This window comes from Orycteropus afer, unplaced genomic scaffold, assembly GCF_000298275.1.
Source record: "Orycteropus afer afer isolate SDZICR_OR568_19922 unplaced genomic scaffold, OryAfe1.0 scaffold00120, whole genome shotgun sequence".
Taxonomy (NCBI): domain Eukaryota; kingdom Metazoa; phylum Chordata; class Mammalia; order Tubulidentata; family Orycteropodidae; genus Orycteropus; species Orycteropus afer.
Genome location: NW_006921707.1, coordinates 4,612,132 through 4,630,190, shown reverse-complemented (window position 1 = coordinate 4,630,190; position 18,059 = coordinate 4,612,132).

Genomic DNA, 18,059 nt, shown 5'->3' with positions numbered 1-18,059 from the left:
TGTGGCTGACTGTTCCTCTGTCTGGCTTCCTGTCTTTTAATCCTCTTCCTCCTGTTCTTCTGGCCTGCTTCTTTGGGCGTCCCTGAGTTTCCCCTCCATATTTAGTGTGCCTAAATCAATAAACTCCGACTGATTCAATGTTACGTCCCTTGCACCATTATTCCACACCCTCAGTAGCCATTCCCATATATATGCTCCAGGTTTCTGTCTGTACATGTTAGCAAAATCAAGTAGGTCTTTTCGGGTGTAGTGTACCACCTACTAAGTCACACTTTGTATTTCACCTTTTGGGGCTCACTTGGACTTAACTTTAATTATGGGTCTAGCAGTAACAATGGGTGGTTGGGGCAGTTCTTGAGAATGTTCAGCAATGTCTTCCATGGTCTCTGCCTCAGGAAATGACCCAGCAGAAACAGTTATGTTAATCCCATCAAACTGAGGTGGAGGGGATAATGGTTTTACAGTAATCCCTTCAGATGGGAGGGATTCAACTGAATTTACAGGCTCCATATCCTGATATTCCTGACTATCTGCCCATATGTCACCATTCCAGGTTTCAGGATCCCACTTTTTCCCAATCATTACCCTCACTTTAACTTCAGACACCATTCTGGGTTGGTAATTTAATTGGTGTTGTAATTCAGCAACCCTTACAATAAGACTCTGGGTTTGCTTTTTGGCAATATCAACTCTGTTACTAGAAGAAATAAAGCTTTCTTTCAGAGCACAACTGGAAACATTGAGGTCTTTTATTCAGTGCTTAAGCTGTGACTCAGCAACCCTGAACTCATCTCGCTCTTTCACCACTTTGTCTAGTGTAAGTAGGACCAACCAACCAGCTTCCTTATACTCCTGATGCTGACAAAATTGCAGAAAAGTATCAAACATGTGATCACTCAGAGCCTCACTTCTCAAAAGTACTTGATCTATTGGTGGTGCTATTTTGCATATTAATGTTGCCACCTCATGCCACGGATTAGCAGGGCTCTCTTTACTAATGGAAGCAGGGTCACCAATGCTTTTATGATTAATTAAATTGGAGAACCAATTTAGGAAGTCCATCCTTATGATTTTGTCCTCTAACCCCACTTCTGGTACCAAATGTATTAGACTGGGTTCTCTAGAGAAGTAAAACCAGGAAAGCTTATATACAGAGAGAGAGAGAGAGAGAAAGAGAAATTTATCTTAGGAAAATGGCTCACACACTTATAGAAGCTGGCAAGTCCCAATTTCTTGGATCAAATATCAAGCTGGAGGCTTTCCTGACTCATGCAGGTGCAGGGGCTGAGAAGCTCAAGGTTGGCAGGGAGTATACTGGCTGTTGACTCCAATGAATGACAAATCCAAGATCTTCAGGCCAAATGGTGGACTGTTCAGTCACAGACAGATGTAGGCAGCACAACAGAATCCTGATCTACAGGAATGTCTCTTTTCCCAGGATGCCCATTAATATACTGGAAGCAGACCACACCCTAGGGAAACTCCCTTTGAGTGGATTGGCTGCTCAAAACATATACATCTGATCCCATCATTGGAACAACCCATATTACAAATGCTTAAACCACTCAGAATCATGGTCCAGCCAAGTTGACAAACAGCTCCAGCTATCACAATACCATATGAAGTCTAACAAAGCCATTGTACTAAGAGTGTTCAGATTATTCACTTTATGTTCTTTGGCAAAACTGTCTTGCCTTTATTTCCTGCACATTATTGTATATAAACTTTTATTTATATACAGGATTTTGCCCCCTGGCATCTTGACAGCTTTGTGCACCTTAGAAGGTGCACCTGGGTGATGGTATGGAAAGTTGGTACACCAAGGATCTGGCAGGAGAAGCAGAAAGTACTGCTTATCTTATCCCCATTTGAGACCATATGGAGTTAGCTGTCCCTAGCTATTTGGGTGGGGCATTAGTTGTTCAAGAGTAGAATTCTTATCTTTCATTTGAGAAACTTGGGTTCAATTCCTGGCCAATACCATCTGTCATACACAGTTACCACCCATCTGTCAGTGGTGGCTTATGTGTTGTTATGATGATAAACAGATATAAGCAGAGCTTCTGAAGTAAGAAAACTAAGAAGAAAGGCCTGGTGATCTACTTCTGAAAATCATCCAACAAAAACTCCATGGATCACAAAAGGAAGATGGCTCAAGACCTGGCAATATTTCAGTTGTGCATTAGGTCACCATGAGTTGAAGGCAATTCTATGGCAGCAAAAACAGCTATTTTTCCAAAGGTACTTATTTTCTCAGCAGGAGCTCTGAATGCTGTCCTATACAGGGAATGTTAATTCTTTTACAGCTGGGAAGGGTCAAGAAAAGAGAGGTTATTTTTGATGATCTCTCAGACTTAATCACATGTTAAATGTGAGAACTCTGTTCACTACAGATTCAGTTCACAAGTAGTCGGTGAGACCATGATAGAGGTGGAAGAACAAAGTAGGCAATCATTTTATTTTAATGCAAATGACTTATGCAACTATTGAACCTATTTAATGCCAACACTAATTATGATAGTACTTTGCTAAAAATGAGAAATACAAGACAAGTACTGAACTAAATAGACAGTGGCATAACAAGTGTAACCAAGGACTGCCTTATCAAACCAGCACATAAGGCCATCCTAATTAGAGAGTTAGTCTTTCATCTGTTCTATCAGTATTTACTTAGCACCCATGAAGTGACTGTACTTTGCTAAGAAATGAAAGTATACAGAAGAAAATAAAACCATCTCTGCTGATCACGATTTCAGTGAGTTACTTGTACTGAAATCTGTTTCTCTGTAACACTGGCCCTGTGTTCCATCTTTGGATCAATACCCTATCCCATATCCTTGTGTCTACTATATGACAGTTTGCCAGTCCCTGGAAGATCACTCTCAGGTTCCTGAATTCTCACTCACTCACTCACTGCCATCGAGTCGGATCCGACTCATAGTGACCCTTCTTTGGGTTTCTGAGGCAGTACCACCACGGAAGTAGATTGCCCAGTCTTCCTTCTGAGCAGTGGCTGGTGGATTTGGACCTCCAGCCTTCTGGTTAGCAGCCAAATGCCTTAGGTACTATGCTACCAGAATTCCCTCCTGTATTCTAGCAGTTCTCAAATGTTTGTATGCATAAAAATCATCTGAGAGCTTCTTTAAAAAGCATATAAAGCTATAACTTCTCCCCACCCAAGATCCTGATTCTCTGATTCTCCAGTAGAGCTAAGAAATCTACATTTTAACAACAATCCCTACTTATTCTGACATAGCTGATCAGTCAACCACACTTTCAGAGACAGAATCAATCCTTCTTGGATAGGAGATAAAATGTTGATTTTCTTTCACTCTTTCTCAAATATAATGGGCTAAGACCATCTGGTGGCCATTTTTACATGTGCTCTAATATGTCATCATCCTCTTTAGATTGTGGTAGCTGGATTAAGTGCAATCCCTCTCATCAGCATGAAAGTGGCAACAGCCTAAAGAACTGTTGCACTCTATGATTCAACCACTACTTTTCCATCCATGCAGCTTAATATGGTCTTCTTTTTATTCATCAAATCACATTGTTGGCTAACATTGTACTTGTAGTCATTTATGAATAACCATTTCCCATCTTGTACCATAACACTTGAATATGATTGTCTACACAATGAAATATTTATTTAAGTGAATTCCATATTAAGTCCTGCTTTCTTTCTCAAAACTCTGAAATATAAAGCCAGTCTGATATACTCTGTTTCTCCCTAATCCCTCCTTCTCTCCCTCCCTTCCCTGTTCCTTCCAACAGAGGTTTTTCCTGGCAAAATCTCTGCGAGGAAGCATGATACCACCTGAGAAGCAAAACAGATCCAGATACAAATCATTCTACTCAAGTCTTGGAGCAGCCTTCAAAGAAAAACAAATTTCATACCAGCCAGAACCTGAATAGAGGCCAAGAATGGCCAACATATTTAGAAGGCCAAACCCCTACAGAAATATGGTTCCTAACCACCTTATAGAGAGACCCACAATTAAGAAGGGAAGTAAGTTGGAGTTGTGTTACTTACAAACTCCTTACTAAATCCAGTGTTGAGGATTTTATATCGATAGCAGACTTAACTCATGTCCATGAAAATAACACCAAATATGGCACTAGGATAACTTAAAGCTCATCCAAATTTCCCAGATGGCTAATGTGGTTACAAATTCTTCAATTCTCATTCACAAAATCCATAATGAGCACTTGAAATATGCAATATATTTGAATAAAGCAAAAGCTATCAACTGAAACTGAGTAGAGGAGTATGTAGGCTATCAAACTTTGCAGGGAGGTTTCAGAATCAGTACAACATCTTCCTTATGTACTCATGAATGTGACTTTATAGATAAGCCAAGTTCAGGCCATTGCATTTATGCCGTAGATTTCAGCTCAGAACACTGGCGAATCCCACGGGGATAAGAAGCAAAACCATAAACGAGCCCTTGGTTTTCTTGTATATACAGCCATGTGAACAGGGAAAGGGAAATGATATTCTGACAGTCATAGAGGCAGTAATGCCAGAGTCTTTCCCTCTGAGCATTTAAAAAAAAAAAAAAAAAAAAAAATCAGTCACACTACTTTCCTTGTAATCCACGTTGCTTCTGTGAAGATAACCTTTTTGAAAAAGTCAAGAACAACATTGCTAAATGTTCAACATTATCCTCAGGGCTTTTCCCCAGTGCTTTTCATAAGCAAAGGTAGATTGTTTTTTAAGCCCCTTGGCAGGCCCGAAATTATGTGTTGCTATGATGTAGGAATGTAGGAAAAGAAAAGATGTTTTATTTTTATTTTACTGAAAAACAAACAAAAAAAAGAATAGTCAATAGGTACCCTTGGTTACTTGATTTGTACTTTCAGGTTATCTTACTGCTAAATTTTATATTTGGTATGCTGAAGCTAATATTTTCTAAAACCAAAAGATATCTTAGTAGCAAAACTATTTGTTGGAGAATAATATGATATCTCTGAAGGGGAATCATTCAACCTACCAAGTCCTACCACCACTCCTCTGGCAGTTTGTAGTGGCTTACATGTTGCTGTGATGCTGGAAGCTATGCCACCAGTATTTCAAATACCGAGGGAGTCACCTATGGTGTACATGTTTCAATGGAGCTTTCAGCCTAGAACAGACTTGGAAGAAAGATCCAACAGTTTATATCTGAAAACATTGGCCAGTGAAAATCTTAAAAATAGTTGTGGATCACTGTCTCATAGAATGGTGGAAGATGACCCTTCAGATTGGAAGACACTCAAAATACTCCTGGAGAAGAGCTACCTCCACAAAGTAGAGTCAATCTTAATGAAGTAGATGGAGTAAAACTTGAGACCTTCATTTGCTGATGTGGCAGGACTCATAAGGAGAAGAAACAACTGTGATTATCCATTAAGAGCTGGAACATGGAATGTATGAAATTTGAATCTAGAAAAATTGGAGGTTGTAAAAAATTAAATAAAATGCATAAAGATCAATATCCTAGGCATCAGTGAGCTGAAATTTACTGTTTTGGGCCATTATGAATCAGACAATCTTATAGTCTACTCTACATGAAAAAAAAAATTCAAGAGGAATGGCATCACATTCATTATCAAAAAGAACATCTCAAGATCTATCCTGAAGTACAATGCTGTCAGTATGATAGGATAACATCCATATTCCTATAAGGAAGATCAGTTTCTTTGACTATTATTCAAATTTGCACATCCACTAGTAATGCCAAAGATGAGGAAATTGAAAATTACCAACTTCTGCAGTCTGAAATTGATCAAACATGCAATCAAGAAACATTGCTAATTACTGCTAATTGGAATGTGACAGTTGAAAACAAAGATTAGTGGTTGGAAAATAGGGCCTTGTGGTAGAAATGATGCTGGAGATCACATGAGAGAATTTTGCAAGTCCAATGACATATTCATTGCATATACCATTTTTTGACAACATAAATGGTGACTATACATGTATACTTCACTGGATGGAATACACAGTAATGAAATTAACTACATCTGTGGTAAGAGACCATGGAGAAGCTCAATAGTGTTTGTCAGAACAAAGTTAGGGGCTGATTGTGGAACCCATCATCAATTGCTTATATGCAAGGTCAAGTTGAACTTGAACAAAATTAAAACAAGTCCACAAGAGTGAACATACAAATTTGAGTATATCCCACCTGAATTTAACTCAAGAATAAATTTGATGCATTAAACTAATTATCAAAGAACAGGCAAGTTGTAGGATGAAATCAAGGACCTGAAGAAAGCAACAGGTCATTAACAAGAAAGGAAGCAACAAAAAAGACCAAAATGGACATCAAAAGAGAGTCTGAAATTTGCTATTAAACATAGAGTACCTAAAGCAAGTGGAATAAAGGAAGTAAAAGATCTGAACAGAAGATTTCATAACATGGCTCAAGAAGACTAAGGATAGCATTACAATGAAATGTGCAAAGACTTGAGATTAGAAAATCAGAAAAGAAAAACACTCTTGGCATTTTTCAAGCTGAAAGAACTGAAAAAAATTCAAGCCTTGACTTGAAATATTGAAGGATTCTATGAGCAAAATATTGAACAAGGCAAGAAGCATCAAAAGACAGAAGGAATACAGCATCACAATACCAAAAAGAATTAGTCTTTTTTCAGTCATTTCAAGAAGTAGCATAATATCAAAAACCAACAGTTCTGAATGAAGAAAGCCAAGCTGCACTGAAGGCATTGACAAAATGCAAGACTCCAGTAATTGATGTTATACCAATTAAAATATTTCAACAGGTGAATGTAGCACTGGAGGTGCTTACCTATCTCTGTCAAGAAATTTGGAAGACAGGTAACTGACCATTAGACTTGAAGAAATCCTTATTTGTGGTGGTCCAAAGAAAGATGATCCAACAAAATGCAGAAATTGTCGAACAATACTATTAATATCACATGCAAACAAAACTTTTTTGAAAATAATTCAAAAACAGTAGTAGCAATGCATTGACAAGAACTATCAGAAACTGAAGCCAGATTCAGAAGAGGATGTGGACTGAGGGATATCATTGCTGATATCAGATGGATCTTGGCTGAAAGCAGAGAATACCAGAAGGATGTTTATCTGGGTTTTATTGACTGTGCAAAGGCATCTGACTCTGTGCATCATAAGAAATTGTGGATAACATTGCAAAGAATGGGAATTCCAAAACACTAAATTATGCTTATGAGCAGAACTGTACATAGAAAAAGAGACAGTCATTAGAACAGAACAAGGGGACAGTGTGATTTAAAATTAAGAAAGGTGTGTTTCAGGGGTTGTATCCTTTCACATATTTATTCAAACTATATGCTGAGCAAATATTCTGAGAAGCTGGAGTATATGATAAAGAAGGTAGCATCAGTATTGAACAATGACTCATTAAGAAACTGTGATATGCAGATGACACAACCTTACTTGCAGAAGATGAAAAGGACTTGAAGCACTTAAGGATGAGTTTTGCACCTCAACATAAAGAAAGCAAAAAGTCCTCACAACTAGACAAATAAGCAATATCATGGAGAAAATATTGAAATTGTCAAGGATTTCATTTTATTTGGGTACACAATTTGCAGGTTCATGGTTATTCTTTAATATTGCATAGTCTTCCACTGTGTGTATGTACCATAGTTTGTTTATCCATTCATCCATAGATGAGCACTTAGGTTGTTTCTTTCTTTCTTCTTCTTCTTTTTTTTTTTTTGTTATTGTAAATAATGTTGCAATTAATATTTGTGTGTATATATGTGAATAAATACATTTTCTTTCTTTTATCTTTTTTTTAAGGCTGGGATCTTAGGAGGAGGGTGCCAGTTGCTCAGGGATGCTTTTGCTTAGGGGTGGCTCTATTTTAAGGCCGGGGCCCAAGGTAGGTGGACACAGAGTGGTTAGGAACAACTAAGGGAGGCAAACTAGTCTGTCAGTTTGTCCTCCTGTGGTGACTTATATGTTGCTGTGAGGATAGAGGCTATGAAACTGATGTTGCAAAATGAAAGCAGGGTTACCTATTGCGGACAGCTTTCAGTAGAGCTTCTGGGTGAAGACAGACTCAGAAGAAGGAAGAGGCCATCCACTTCTCAAAGAATTGGCCAGTGAAAACCTCATGAGTAGCAATGAAACAATGTCTGATGTATTACTGGAAAACCTTATGTATAGCCCTGAAACATTGTCTGATAGAGTGCCAGAAGATGAGTCCATTAGGTCAGAAAGCACTCCTCAGAGTAGAGACAACCTTAACAATGTGTATAGAGGAAAACGTTCAGGACCTCCATTGGCTGATGTGGCATGAGGCAAAATAAGTAGAAACAGATGCAAACATCCTTTAATAATAGGAACATGGAAAGTACAAATTATGAATCTAGGAAAATTGGAAGTTGTCAAAAATGAAATGGAACAGATAAAGATCGATATCCTAAGCATTGTTATTGTTGTTGTTGTTATGTGTCGTCGAGTCGGCCCTGACTCATAGCGACCCCTCCTTGGGTTTCCGAGGCAGTATCACTACGGAAGTAGGATTGCCCAACCTTCGTGGGTTTGAACCGCCAGCCTTCTGGTTAGCAGTCAAGTGCTTTAGCCACTATGTTACCAGAGCTCCTTCTTAAGCATTAGTAGGCAGAAATGGACTGTTTTGGTCATTTTGAATCAGACAACCATATGATCTACTGTGCCGGGAATGACAAATTGAAGAGAAATGGTGTGGCATCCATCATCACAAAGAATGTTTCAAGATCTGTCCTGAAGTACAATGCTGTCAGTGATGGGATAATATCCATTTGCCTACAAGGATGACCAGTTAATACGACTATTATTCAAATCTGTGCACCAACTACCAAAGCCAAAGATGAGGAAATTGAAGATTACTACCAACTTCTGCAGTCTGAAATTGACCAAACATACAATCAAGATGTGTTGGTTATCTCTGTTGAATAGAATATAAAAGTTGGAAACAAAGAAAAGTCACTGGTAGTTGGAAAATATGGCCTTTGTGATAGAAATAATGCTGGAGATCACATGACAGAATTTTGCAAGACTAATCACTTATTTATTGCAAATACCTTTTTCAGCAACATAAGTGGTGGCTGTATAGGTGGACTTCACCAGCTAGAGTACACAGGAATCAGGTTGACTACATCTGTGGCAAGAGGCTATGGAAAAGCTCAATATCTTTGGCCAAAACATGGCCAGGAGCTGATTGTGGAACAGACCATCAACTGCTCATATGCAAGTTCAACTTGAAGTTGGAGACAATTAAAAAAAGACCATGACAGCCAAAATATGATCTTGATAATATCCCTCCTGAATTTAGAGACCATCTAAAGAATAGATTTGATGCATTGAACACCAATGACCAAAAATGAGAAAAGTTGTGGAATGACATCAAGTATATCATCCATAAAGAAAACAAGAGGTTATTAAAAAGACAGGAAAGGAAGAAAAGATCAAAATGGTTTTGAGAAGAGACTGTGAAACTTACCCTTGAGAGGAGAGTAGCTAAAGCAAATGGAAGAACTGACAAGATAAAAGAGCTAAACAAATTTCAAAGAGCTGCTTGAGAAGACAAAGCCAATTACTATAATGCAATGGTCAAAGACCTGGAATTAGAAAACCAAAAGGGAAGAACACACTCAGCATTTCTTAGATGGAAAGAACTGAGGAAAAAAAATAAGCCTTGAGTTGCAATATTGAAAGATTCTCTGGGAAAAATATTGAATGATTCAGGAAACATCAAAAGAAGATGGAAGAAATACAGTTACTGTATGAAAAAGAACTGGTCAATGTTCATCCATTTCAAGAGGTGGCATATGAGCAAGAACCAATGGTATTGAAGGAACAAGCAGAAGTTTCACTGAAGGAATTGGTGAAGAACAAGGCTCCAGGAATTGATGGACCTATTGAGATGTTTCAAGAAACGGATGCCCCACTGGAGGCACTCACTTGGCTATGCCAGGAGATTTGGAAAATAGTTACCTGGCCAACTGACTGGAAGAGATCTATATTTGTACCCATTCCAAGAAAGGTAATCCCACAGAATGTGGAAATTATCAAACAATATCATTAATATCACACACAAGTGAAATCTTACTGAAGATAATCCAAAAACGGTTGCAGCAGTATATTGACAGAGAGCTTCCATAAATGCAAGCTGGGCTTAGAAGAGGATGAAATGATGGATATCATTGCTGATGTGAGATGGATCTTAGCTGAAAGCAAATAATGTCAGAAAGGTGTTTTCTTATGTTTTATTGACTATCCACAATCAAAAACATTTGATTGTGGATCATAACAAATTATGGATAACATTGAAAAGAATGGGAATTCTAGAACTCTTGATTGTACTCATGAGGAGCTTGTACATAGACAAGGAGGCTGACGTTTGAAAAGAACAAGGGGATACTGCATGGTTTAAAATCAGGAAAAGATTGTGTCAGGGTTGTATCCTTTCACCATACTTATTCAATTTGTATGCTGAGCAAATAATCCGAGAAGCTGGACTATACAAAGAAGAATGCAGTATCTGGGTTGGAGGAAGACTCATTAACAACCTGTGATATGCAGATGACACAATTTTGCTTGCTGAAAGTGAGGATGACTTGAAACATTTACGGATGAAGATTAAAAACTAGTCTTCAGTATGGATTACACCTCAATACAAAGGAAACAAAAATCCTCACAACTGGACCAATAAGCAACTTCACAGTGGATGGAGAAAAGACTGAAGTTGTCAAAAAATTCATATTACTTGGTTCTACAATCATCACCAATGCAAGCATCAGTGAAGACATCAGAAGACATATTGCATGGGGAAGATCTGCTGCAAAAGACCTCTTTCAGGTGCCGAAGAGCAAAGATGTCTCTTTGAAGACCAAGATGCATCTAACCCAAGCCATGGTATTTTCAATTGCCTCTTATGCATGTGAGAGCTGGACAATGAATAAGAAGACTGAAGAAGAGTTGATGCATTTGAGTTGTTGTGTTGGAGAAGAATGCTAAGAGTACCCTGGACTGCTAATAGGACTAACAAATCAGTGCTAGAAGAAGTACAGCTAGAATGCTCCTTGGAAGCAAGAATGGCCAGACTTCATCTCACCGATATTGGTCATGTTGTCAGAAGGGACCATTCCCTAGAGAAGGATATCATTCTTGGTAAGTGGAAGGTCAATGAAAAGGGAAAGGCCCTCAAGGAGATGGATTGACACAGTGGCTGCAACGATGGGTTCAGGTATAGCAAGAAGCATGAGGCTGGCACAAGACCAGGCAGTGTTTCATTTTGCAGTACATAGGGTCACTATGAGTCAGAGATGACTTGATGGCACCTAACAACAACAACATATGCATGTTATTGTCATGGCTCTTATTTCCCTTGTATATATCCCTGATAATGGGATAGCTGGGTCATGTGGCATTTCTATTTCCAATTTTTTTATGGAAGCACCATATTGCTTTCCATAGTAGTTGCACCTTTTTACATTCTCTCCAGCACTGTGTGTAGAGGGTCAGAGAAGGAGAAGATCCCCAAGAAGATGGGTTGACACAGTTACTGCAATGATAGGCTCAAGCATAGCAAGGATTGTGAGGATGCTATAGCACCTTGCAATGTCTATTGCAAGGTGTGCGTATATTTGTTCTTTTCCTGGCTCTCACTTCTTTAGGATATATACATAGTAATGGGATTGCTGGATCAGATAGTATTTCTAATTCCAACTTTTTAACTTTTACCATTACTTTTTAGAAGTTTTCACTCTTAAAGTTAGCTTAATGAAATTTGTTTTCATTATGGCCTTATTTAATAAGACATTGATGAAGTTATGTATCTTGATAGAAAAGCTAACTTCATTCATTAAAGGATGTGGCAATTATTATGCCAGGCATGGAAACTGTATCAAAGAGCAAAGGCACTATCACTGTTCTAAGAACTTAAAGTATCATCCCTTCTCTTTTCTCTCAGAAAATGCATGCCATAATTTTATTCATGTTAAGAGCTAATCAAGTAGCATTCATTGATTCATTTTTTTCCCTCAATATTTTTAAGGTCTGGTTTTATGCAAAACTTTAAGCTGAGATTTACAGAATGTTTAAATTGATTTTTTAAAAATGGTACCTTCTTTTAAAGGTCTAAAGTTAGAATTTTAGGTAATGGATCACATTCAATATAGAAGTTCACATTCAGTATAGATGTACCATTTGGTCACTGTACTTGATCTCATGTTATGCTAGCTGGTAAAATCTATGCCAGTATTTGAATTCATGGAGCCAATTTTTTTTTTTTTATTATTACTTAATCCTTATTCCTTGAACTTTTACAGTTGTAGTAAATGGAAAAAGTTTAAAAACAAATAGATAATAGCATTTTAAAAACTGTGGAAGTTTTTTTTTTTTTCAATAAAATAGTATTACCATTAGTCTTATTCTTGAAGAGGAAAGGAAATAATTTTGCATGAGCAATCAAATATAGATGGAGAAAATGATATATATAGATAGGATTTTTGGATACCCACAGGAAGGGCATCAAAGGAGCTTGAGGTCATTATTCTCTTAAGAAAGTATGCATAAAATATGACCCATCTCTTCTAACATATTGGTACTTCCTGAGGAGCTGTAACTTTGGGTTATTCAATCTACTAAAGACTGTAAGTGGTTACACCAGTGCTCTTGATTGATCTCCTTCATATGAACACACAGCAACCAAGAGAGCCAACCATAGTTTGTAAAGTTGGTCCTTTCAGTGTCTGTAGTTTTCAAATGAGACTGAATAAGGAAGTTTGGCTTCTTTCCTAGTCTAATTTTAAGCAGATCTTAACACATACATACAAAACATGTGTGTGTGTTATACATGTATGTGAAACTTCTTTCCTAAGTGGAAAAAAAGATGTGACTTAAAAAATTAAAGAGAAAAACAGTCTGAATGACCTTGATTTTTTCATTTCAAAGGCATTTAGGGATCTTGGCTCAGGTCAACCCTAGTGAATATGACCTGATTACAGGAATCGTCAATTTTTTACAAAAATGTTTTGGATCTTTCAAACTTGATATTGATAACTGAAACTGAACAGAGAGACATTAGCATCTGGTTTTGATGAATGTGGTCTGCTTGTACTTTAAAGGAAAAAGCATTCAGGAAAAGACTGGAAATTCTTGCTCAGAAAATCAGAGTCCAATACAGTTTTTCAATACCTGATACTTGTATGTTACAAATGACCTTGGTGACTTTACTCCACCAGTTCCACATATTTTTTAGATTATAGCATTATGCTTCATTTTAGAATACATTTAAGCTTTTTTTTCCATTTTTTTTGTATATTTGTTTATTTCTTTGTCATATGTACAAAGATAACGCTCTTATTCAGAGAAAATTCAAATATTTTTATTTTAAAAATGAAATAACCCACCTCTTCAAGACACAGAAAAATACCTGCTGCAAAAATAAAAATTATTTCTACCATTTTGTAATAAGCTGTCAAAAAGACAATATAACCCCAAGAGAAACACATAGAGGGATTTACCAGATTGTAAAATTTCTAGTCGAGTATAATTTTCTGAGGACACTAAATACACCATGGCTTTTTTTTTTTTTTTGGTTATCATTGTATATCCTAAATTATATCAAGCCCAGGGTCTTGCAAATTACAGGTAGCTCTTCAAATCAAATCAGGAAAATGAGTGAATGAATGATTATTTAAACTCTTGATTATTAGAAATTCAATTACAAATATATTGAATAATCATCTCAATAAAATAATTTTAATTTCTGAGGGTTTGTATTCACTTTTTTAGTCATCTAAATCCTTAGCTCCCTTCCCTTCCTTTGGGTTATCCTGCCTGTTATCAACCCTTTCAGGAGAAAAAAAGAGAATGAAAGCAAATGTTTGATCTTATATGTTTTTCTTCTTCTTAAACAGTCTGCAAAAAGGTTGGTGTCAGAAGCAATTAAAGCCACTGGCTGAAACAGTTTGAAGATTATCAATAGACATCATTTATCAGTGTTGTTGCACATACCACATCAAAAGAGTTAATCAGAAGGTCGTTCTCTGATGACTGTGTGTGTTGGCTGTATGAAGGAAATTACCACATTCAGCATGAGGAAGAATAAAATAATCTGTACATGCAAATAGCTACCCACTTTATGTTTAAAGTATTTATCTTTTTATATTTTCTATGAAAGTTATGAGTTAAGTGAAATGGAGGTACAATATTATGGTTCTAATGTTGAGTGCTGTAATAGCATGACCTTTTCTATTTCCAGTAATTGGCTTTTAAGATGCTTTTGATGTGGTTGAAAAGGTCAAAGATCAGTGAGTGGCTTGTTAGTCTAAATCATTTATTTTATCAAAAAACAAAAAACACAAGCTATTGGGAAAAAAATAGAATTTTGAAAGAAATCCACAATCTATTTGCCTTTGGCAGCCTGTATAATTTTTCTCTGGCTCCACCAAGCGTGGGATGGTCTGATCAGGGGATTATCAAGTAGACTAAAGAAATATAACAAAGTTCTGTGCTGCAGTAAATATTTGCAAAGCAAAATTTTGGAAAAATCTGTGATATCTCTTCCTGTTACTAATTTAACCAATGCAAGGTTTTCCTGAAATCATATGGTAGAAAAATGCCTGAAGAAACATGGATCACATTGTCGTGAAGCAATTGCTATTTATTTTAAGAAACTCATCAGATTTTTGCTAAAAGAAAAAAGGTAAGTAGGAAGTATTATAGCCAAACTTTGAAATAAAGAATATGTTACTGCAATTTGTATATTAAAAAATATTCAGTCCTAAGGTCAATGATGTTGATCCATGGCAGAAAGGATCAACATGATCTGACCTCTTAAATTTTCTTAGTTTTTCTTTGTGGAAATGAGAGACACAATTTCTGTTATTACCAGGGGCAACTTATCTATAAACAACTGATTAATTTCACTGAAATGTCTGCTCGTTATGTTTACAGGACAGAGATAAGCAGTGTTCTGCCTGCACAGCAATTTACACTCAAATTAAGTAATAATTATAAAGTTTTGGGGCATTTAGGGAGAGACTAATGACTGATCAGAAAAAATTTAGGGCCTAATGTAAGGCATTGTGTCATTAATCCTTAATGATCATTTATCCAGAAGAAATGGTCTAGGCAGAGGTTCTTAATTCTCTTATACAACACACAGAAACTGAAAGGTATGTTTGACAGCAGGTGATGTTTTAATGGTTATAACTGAGCAAGAGAACTTTACCTGGACATGTTGATTCTCATGGTTTAGGTTTCTGCACAGCAAGAGTGGGAAAAGGTACCATGCTATCACTAAAATTCCAGTTAGTAAAATTTAATTTCCTTCCTTGTTCATCTATTCTACATACTTATTTATTCTGTTCACTCATTTATCCTCTTATTCAATATTAATACTGTCGAGCACCTACTCTGTGAGTAGGACTTCACTGGATACTAGAGGAAAATGTTTTGAAGCCATTTACAGTCTAAGGCATTAGGCTGCTAACCAGAAGCTTGGCAGTTCAAATGCACCCACTACTCTGCAGGAGGAAGATGAGGCAATCTACTTCAGTAAAGATTTACAGCCTTAGAAATCCAATGGGTTGCTATGAGTCAGAATCAACTCAATGGCAATGAGTTTGGCTTTTTTTTTTTTTTTTTTCGGATTTTCCAGAAGCAGATCTCTGAGTGCTCAAAACACCAACCTTTCCGTTAGCAGCCCGGGAACTCTAGTTGGCAGAAGGACACTATTTTATTTCCTTAAACTCTGGTAGCATAGTGCCTGAGGCACTTGACTGCTAACCAGAAGGCTGGCAGTTCAAACCCACCTGCCACTCCTGGGAAGGAAGGTTGGACAATCTACTTCCGTAGTGATAGCGCCTCGGAAACCCAAGGAGGGGTCGCTATGAGTCCCGTCTGACTGGATGGCACATACCAACAACAACAACAATAAAAAAAACCTTACTCTATAGTGTAAGTATATGATGGATAAACCATTCTCATTCCAGTATGTTTCAATGTCTACAGTACCTATGAACTTTAAGTAGATCTAGCAATTCTGTGGTAATTAAACTAAAATAGATTTGGAGAAAATCCTAGTAGACTTTGACCCTCAGCATTGTTGTCACCTAGCCATTCCTTCAGCCTCTTATTGGGAAATCATGCCTTTCTTAAGATTGCAGTCAGACTAGATAACGTTTTGTTTAATATGTGTAACAGTCATTAATTTAGCACATACTGTGGGCATTTTATTTTAGTTTACAATCAAGAAGTCTAATTTAGGCTTAGCAGCTCATTAAGGCAATTCTTTTGTAACTGGTTATCTGGCTTTCTCTTCTCACAGTACAAATTGTCTTTTATTTATTTTATGACTGTTTGCTTCAAGAAATAGTGAAAAAAGAAACTAGGAAAGTGAGAAGTGGATAGAAGTGGATGATTTCCTCACAGTAGGCTAGATTAAATTTCCAGAGGCCTAGAATCACTTAAGGAGCTCTGGTGGCATAGTGCCTAAGGCAGTTGACTGCTAACCAGAAGGCGGGTGGTTCAAACCCACCGCCGCTCCTCAGGAGGAAGACTAGGCAATCTACTTCTGTAGAGACACTGTCTCAGAAACCCAAGGAGGGATCTCTATGAGTCCAGACCTACTCAATGGCAGTGAGTTCCGATTGGTTGGGTTGGTACCACTTAGGTTCCCACCTCCAGGAAAACAGTCATAGCTTCTTCCAAATTCTAATTGCCTCCGGGATTTTGCAAATGCAGAAGTGAAGGACTCTGTAAAGACTTGAGGACCCTGTTTCACTCTTCTTAGATGTTTATACCAATGATCAAAATCAAACCAAACCCAATGTTGTTGACGCTATTCTGACTCATAGCTACCTTATTGGACAGAGTAGAGCTCTTAGAGTTTCCAAGGGGAGCTCTGGTAGCATAGTGGCTAAGGCACTTGACTGCTAACCAGAAAGCTGGTGGTTCAAACCCACCAGCCACTCCTTGGAAGGAAGGTTGGGCAATCCTACTTCCATAGTTATACTGCCTCGGAAACCCAAGGAGGGGTCGCTATGAGTCAGGGCTGACTCGACGGCACATAACAACAACAACAAAATCTTTATGAAAACAGATTGTCTCATCTTTATTCCCCACAGAAGCTGGTAGGTTCTACCCACCAACTTTTTGGTTAGCAGCTGAGTGCTTTAACCACTACACCACCAAAGCTCCTTATACCAATGACAACTTGTTTCAATTCTGTCTTTTCTACTTCTTCTTCAAGTAAAGGATTTAAAAAAAAAATAAAAAAAAACGGTCTGAGGAAGTTCACATGAGGCAACATTAAATTAAAAACTCTGATCACAGGAGTGCATTCACTAAAATTTCAGTTATATTCCTATAGCCAGACATTATTAGAAAAACTAATAGTCACTGATTTGAAATCATTTTAAAAATAGTTCTCTATCTACCCAACTGTTTCCCTAATGAGAATGTATCAGTTTTATAGCAGAAAGAAAATTTAATTTTATATTAACACCATTCTTTTCTAAGTTTTCTTATAAAATCTGCTGTGGTGCTTATTTTTTACCTTTCTCTGTGAGATAATGACTGGTTCACATTTCCATAATGAAAATTGAGAAAAGTTTATTCAGATTTCAAGAAAATTCTGATAGTCTTCCTAAATTTTTATTCAGAAGAAAAATTCTATTTCTATAAATGGCTATTCTGGATTTCTGTGATTCCTCTGGTAACATTAATCTAGAATTTATGCACTTGATAGCGCTTCTTTCTTTCTTTATCAAATGAAATCTTACCATAAACTTCAATGTATATAACAGTCAAAAGCCAAATCGTGGTTGTAGGAGCTGAACTTTTTCTCCTGGCCTCTTCGCCCACCTTCACTCCAGCTCCAGCTCCCACAGAAGCCCTGCAGCTCTCAGAAATACCTTAGAATGCCTTTGACTTGGAAAAAGTTATAAATCTCTCCATAAATTCATTAAATTTAGAAACTTTCATCTGAATCATGTGACTTAAAACAGTTTTCTAAATTTTCAGAATTTTAATGTTTTCATTTTTTTTTTTTTTTTTTTTTTTT